Source organism: Polyodon spathula, unplaced genomic scaffold (assembly GCF_017654505.1).
Source record: "Polyodon spathula isolate WHYD16114869_AA unplaced genomic scaffold, ASM1765450v1 scaffolds_3214, whole genome shotgun sequence".
Classification (NCBI taxonomy): Eukaryota; Metazoa; Chordata; class Actinopteri; order Acipenseriformes; family Polyodontidae; genus Polyodon; species Polyodon spathula.
The window spans coordinates 1-6,163 of record NW_024474678.1 but is presented as its reverse complement, the minus strand read 5'-3'; the positions used below and the strand labels follow the sequence as shown (position 1 = coordinate 6,163).

General features: G+C 42.5%; 1 pseudogene; it reads left to right on the top strand.

Annotated features, from left to right (window-relative positions):
* The first annotated feature begins 697 nt into the window (after positions 1 to 697).
* LOC121311424 lies at positions 698 to 4,327 on the top strand (annotated as a pseudogene).
* Positions 4,328 to 6,163: the final 1,836 nt, after the last annotated feature.

The following is a 6,163-nucleotide window of genomic DNA, read 5'->3' as shown; positions in this document are numbered from 1 at the left end:
ATCTCAATGGAAATTAACACCGTTGACTCAAGATGACGTTGTTTTTCAAAGCCCCGCTTATCCAAGATATAACATTATCCGTTTCTAAAGATGCCCAGTAAGTCATTATATTAAAGGGTTTGTGCTATATACTATAAACAGTTATGTTCATTATAGCCTTTGAGACAGTTATTACTGGCGTAGTTTAAAAAAGTAAAATTGAGATTTTTTTGTCTGACTGCTTCGACACGAATTACAAAGCGACATAACCTGACAATTCGATTTGAAATATGAAGCAGTAGATAACAGTGGTATTCCAGACGGTGCATGTACGGAACCTGTGAAAATATAATGTACTGAAGTGTAGCCTACATGTACCTGTTTGTCTTTTAAATAATATACACATGGATGTTTTAACAACAGCGATTTACATGCACATATTTCTATATTACATTTTTCTCCTTGGCTGCTTTCAAAAGAAAATACATTAAACTAGAAAGTTCTTTTGCTATCGGATTTGGCCCCCACCCTGTGTTTAACCGGACAGACCATCCCCCCCATGACTCTAAACAAACTCGCCCAGTCTTTCAGGAAAACACCGTCTGATCTCATTTCTGACGTAAATTACATCAGCTCCGTGACCAATAGGAGCGGAGATCCCCTCGATGTCAGAGCTCTCATTGGCCAATCGCTTTGGAACACGATGGTAGAAATTGAACGCAACAGGAATTCAGCAGAACAGACAGAAATTGACAACAGGGCGGGTGTTGGGGTTTTGTTTTTTTAATTTTTATTTTTATTTTTTAAAGCGAGCTGTCTATTACATTATAATCTCTCATAATTTCCCCCAAACAGGTATACAGAATGGTTGTCGTAGGTACTGGGGCAGGTTTAGCCCATAAAGTGCTTTTGATCTCCGGGAAACAGGCTGGCACAGCAGCCGGAGCACAGGGTGGGTTTAACCGGTCCATGTCTGTAGTGCTGCCGCCGGCCTCTCAGGTTTCATCGGATTCAGATTCAAATGGATCCGGACAGCCTCTCCGCAAACGACAGAGGCTCACACACTTGAGCCCGGAAGAGAAATCACTTAGAAGGTAAGGCCGGGTGGAATCTACTTATCTCTCTTTGTAATGTGGTGGACATCTCTTCAGAAAACGTCATGTATTTTATGAATACAAAAATAGATTTAGAAATAGTTAACATGAAGAATGCATTTTTGTAATGGCTAGCGGTAACAATATTATAACACATACTGTATTGTGAGTTTAATTGCCCGTGTGTGCAAAGCCGCTATGCCGGTAGGAACAGCATTCCCTGATTGGCAGCCACACAGTTGCGTTTTCATAAACTCCAGGATTCACATCCTGGTCTGCCTGCGTGGCAAGATGGCTGTGTGGTTACGCAATCTCCTGAACTGAGTGGCTCACTGACCGGCATGCTAATAAACCCTTTCGCGGAAGCCTTGCAGCTCTCTCTGAGCATCCCTCGCCGATCCATGTCATTAAGTTTCTCTCCTGCTCTCCCTGTGCATCCCTCCCTGATCCGTGTCAGTTTCCCTCCATAGGAAACTAAAAAACAGAGTAGCAGCACAGACTGCTAGAGACAGAAAGAAAGCAAAAATGGGTGAATTGGAACAGCAAGTTATAGAGCTGGAGATTGAGGTAAGGAGGGTCTTTCACACACTATTTTTTCTATATATACAAACAAAATTAGTGTAGTTTTTTACAAGGTAACTAAAGGTTTTAATTGGACATTGCTCACACATCGTGCAGTTTGCGTTAGTGTTCAGTTTGCAGGAATACACACTAGTGTAAGCTTGTATGTGGTATTTTCCCCTTGGCAATCCTGGCTTAACTACACAATACAGATGATGGCTGCCTCCACACGTGCAGCTTGTTCTCACTGCGTCTTTGGAAGGGGGCATCTAGCTATTAATGGTCCATTCAGTTCTGACTCTCCTGATAGAGCAGGTCTTGCAGATTGGCCAGAATCACATGACTATTCTATCAAGTAGATGCAATTTACACTTGAAATGGAAGAATCCGTTCCAGCAATACTGTAGCAATGCTTTTACACAAAGAAAATGGTGCTGTGCAACCTAAGATGTCGAATAATGTTGCATTCTACCCATCTTCTAGAATGACAAACTTCTCATTGAAAATCAGCTTCTTCTTGAGAAGGCAGAGGGTCTTCAGGCAGAGAATGAGGAACTGCGTCAAAGGCTGGGTTTGGATACCCTTCAAGTAGAAGAGAAAGAGACCAAGGTAACCACACTGATTTCTTTCAGTAATTCAATGGCTATGAGATGCTGGATGGGGTTTAGATAAAGGCAATGTTTATTCATTGTGGAAGGAAGGTTTCAAATACTCCACCTATCTGTTCTGTTTCCCTGTTCACCAGTATGTTCCCTCACACAGATCAGCAATGTAAAGGTATTTGATTGTTCTCTTACTGTACGCACATTGACTGTATGGAGTGCCCTTTGTCCTTTTTCATGTGTAGAAGTGATCGGTGTGTTCTTGTCCCTGCAGCTTCAGTTGGAGCAGTTCCAGCGGGTGCAGTCCTGTGTGGGTGATGTCAGTTTGGTGAGCGGGTCTTCTGAGTCTGCAGTACTCAGGCTACGTGTGCCTCTGCAGCAGGTGCAGGCCCAGATATCATCAAGCCTGAAGAAGTCCACATGGGTACTGACATTCCTGACTCTTCAGGCCCTGAGGTGAGCTGCCTTTTCCTCTTACTGCTTGCTTACAGGACACAATATTCTGCTGTGCTACTGTTGTACACATTGTCTTGCACATGCTGAACTGCACGGGTATATGCAGGGTCTCAAGGCTTCATGAATATCTTGTAGTCTACTACAACCATCAGCAATTCCATAGAATATTGTAGAGAGCAGTTCATGTAAATTAGCAGCTTGGAGCAGGGCAGAATGGCAGATGTCTGAACAAAGCCTTCTGCGTGGGGGTAGGGTCAATAAATCAATGTTGGTGTACAGTTTGCATGGTAAGCTGTAGGAGAGCCCATACAGTAGTGATCATTTGACCACAGCAATTGCTTGCCTGTTCTATCGGATTACCGAACATCGTGTATTTTGAAATGTTGTGAATTTCTCATTCAGTGTTAAGTGGTAGTCGCTTACTAAATGCGCCCCTTCTCTCTCTTTCCTCAGTCTGATCTCTTGTTTAGCCTTCTGGACATCCTTGACCCAGAAATGTTTCTCAAGTGTCACGACTCCGAGCCTAAGGAGCTGTCAGAAGTTGGGGGTGCGGGAGATTCAGTATTTACCTCCCCATCTCCGCCTCTGGGGACCCCACCAGTTAAGCTGGAAGCCATTAATGAACTGATCCACTTTGACCACATCTATACCAAGCCCCTGGCTGAGGAGGTGGTGTATGCTGAGCAGGGTGAAGAAAGTGTCAAAGTAGTGAAGGTGGAGGAGGAAGTGATGGAGGAGGTCTTGTCAGTCTGTGTGAAGGAGGAGCCCAGTGATGTGGCTCTGATCCCTGGCATGAGAGTTGATGACTTCCTGTCCTCTGCACCTCCTCCTGCTCCCCAAAGCGATCATGACAAATCAGGCTACATGTTGGATGCTTACAGCGACTCTGGCTACGAGAGGTCCCCTTCCCCCTTCAGTAACATGTCCTCCCCGCTGTGCTCGGATGGCTCGTGGGAGGATGCGTTTGCCAATGAACTCTTTCCCCAGTTAATCAGTGTTTGAAATGATGACCGACCCAAACGGAATAGTCTTGTATAAAGTCTTAGTTTTCAAAAATGATCTGCCTTTTTGTTGACTGCAACTTCATAACTTGTGAAGGTGTTGACACTGGTGGTATCCCAACCCCATTCCACTGTAAATGAGACCAGATTTGTTTCTCGCAGATTCAAGAATAACCCACTTTGTGGGGGTGATCACATTGTTTAGCCTTAAAGCAGATGTTAGTCTAGCTTCCTGTGTAGGTTGTAAGAATGTTTCCCAAAGCTTGAAATTGATGCTAATGTTACTATTCCAAAAGGAAAGATGCATGAAATCCTTTTTTTTTTTTTTTTTTTTTTTTTTAGGTGAGCAAGTGTCCTGTATTTTTATAAGTCCTGTGGACACATCTATATTGGATAAAACAACTATTTTATTAGTTTTGTTTTGTGTAATTCCCCTAGAGTTGCTAATGCTGTCCAGCACTATAACCTGATCTGTCAATTCAATTTTTAGTTTTTGCATGTATGAAGCATACATGTTTCTCTTTGTCCTCTGTTTTAATTTCATGTGACTTTACTCTAAATGCTGTTTTCTCATGATTTGTTTTCAGGGGATGCTTTCTTCATGTAATATTTAAGCTGCTTGTGCATTAAAAAAAAAAAAAAAAAAAAAAAAAAAAAAAAAAATAACATTGCATCTCCTGTGGCTTTGTGTTATGGAATACATCTAGGGTTAAGTCTGGAAAAGACAATTTTTAAAAGAAACTCATATGCTACAGCAACAGTTCAACACAAATCTAAACACGTTCAGCCTCGGTACTGCACCATATATTTTTGATGTGTTCTTTACTACTGTTGCTGCCAGTGAGAAGTAAGCACATTATTAGTGCCCTGTGCAGGTTTCATAGTTGCAATTAAAAATAACTGCTTGAGTACAACAATGCAATGGCATTGCTGCCCAATTGCCTCTCCATTTAAAGGGCTGCCGCTTGCTGAAGATTCATGGAGCTGTTGACACATCTATATGTAGAGTGTGCTGTATAATCCAACAGGACACAGTGTAGTTCTTGGTATGACTGTTGTTTTCACCTGACTAGTCCTAGTAATTGGGACCATTTTGACATAAAGTGGCATTTGACCACTTTTCACTTTTTGACTTGGTAGCCATACTTTTTCAAAGTAGTCGAGTTATAATCCCGTGTCGATCACAAACCTGTTATACAGGTATTCATTAAAAAAAACTTCTTAGACGAGAAGCTCCAGTCTGCCCACTGAGACAGACACACCCGTGGACACACCCACAACAGCCCGAACATGATCTATTTTCAGTTTGTTCCCAGAAGCAAACCCACGCACGGACACACCCAAGGCAGCCCTATTGGCATATCTCTCTTGTTGTGTCTGCAGTATGTGATGGAAGAGGTCACAAGTTCATTTTTTTGGAAGTATTGGGAGTGCACAATGTCTTATGATGATCATACATGTGCAGAGTACTCTCAGTGCCTTATGATGATCACACATGTGCAGAGTACTCTCAGTGCCTTATGATGATCACATGTGTGCAGAGTACTCTCAGTGCCTTATGATGATCACATGTGTGCAGAGTACTCTCAGTGCCTTGTGCTAGATTCCCAGCCTTCCCCCAGCTTCCATTACCCAGCTGATAGTTTTCTCAACCAATTAATCTCTCTGTTCCCAGTGATGATGAAAGCAGTCCTTGGTGCTTATCTTCATGTGATAACAGGGCCACATTCATTCATTTGGATAATACTAAACAAACACTAGAATCTACTGTAACAATATTCTTCCTATAGCACTGTTGAACATAGTGGCTTTTATTACAATACTGTATTGCAGTATTACTTCAAATTCTATGCATAAAAACTGCCGATCAAACATGAGATTAACAGTATACCTATCCAGAACCAGCATTATCGTCAAGATAACTCCCTCACTGGAGCCAGAAACCTGCTCTGGTAATTCCCACTTTCTGTTCTTGCCGACTCCTTATCATGTGACGTGAAGCATTGTTAACCAGGCCCTGCTTCTTCCCCTCTGCTCCCCTCTCGGTTTCCACAAGGCGGTGTTAGTCAGCACTTCCTCTTTGCTGTCAGCACGCAGCCCATGAGCACGTGGGTCATTTTTTTAAGTTTTTTTCAGAAAAGAGAAATGAAAGTAAGTATTTATTCAGGACATTAGACCAGCATTTTATATCTTCAAGTTTCCTTATTTTGGGACTCTCTCACGTACATGTTTCTCCAGTAGAACAAGCAGTCTCTGTTGCCAATACAAAAGCTTTGCCTCATTTTTAATCACCTTGGCGCTTCCTCACACCACGTCATAATAAGGGACATCCTTTGAGGGAACATGGTGTGTGGAATCAATACCCAATTGTGGTTCACAGTTTATCAGCAGGAACCATCGTTCGATAGAGAGTTGCATTGGCAGGCTGAGAGTAACCCATTTAGAACCGTTCCTCCAAAGCTTCAAACAC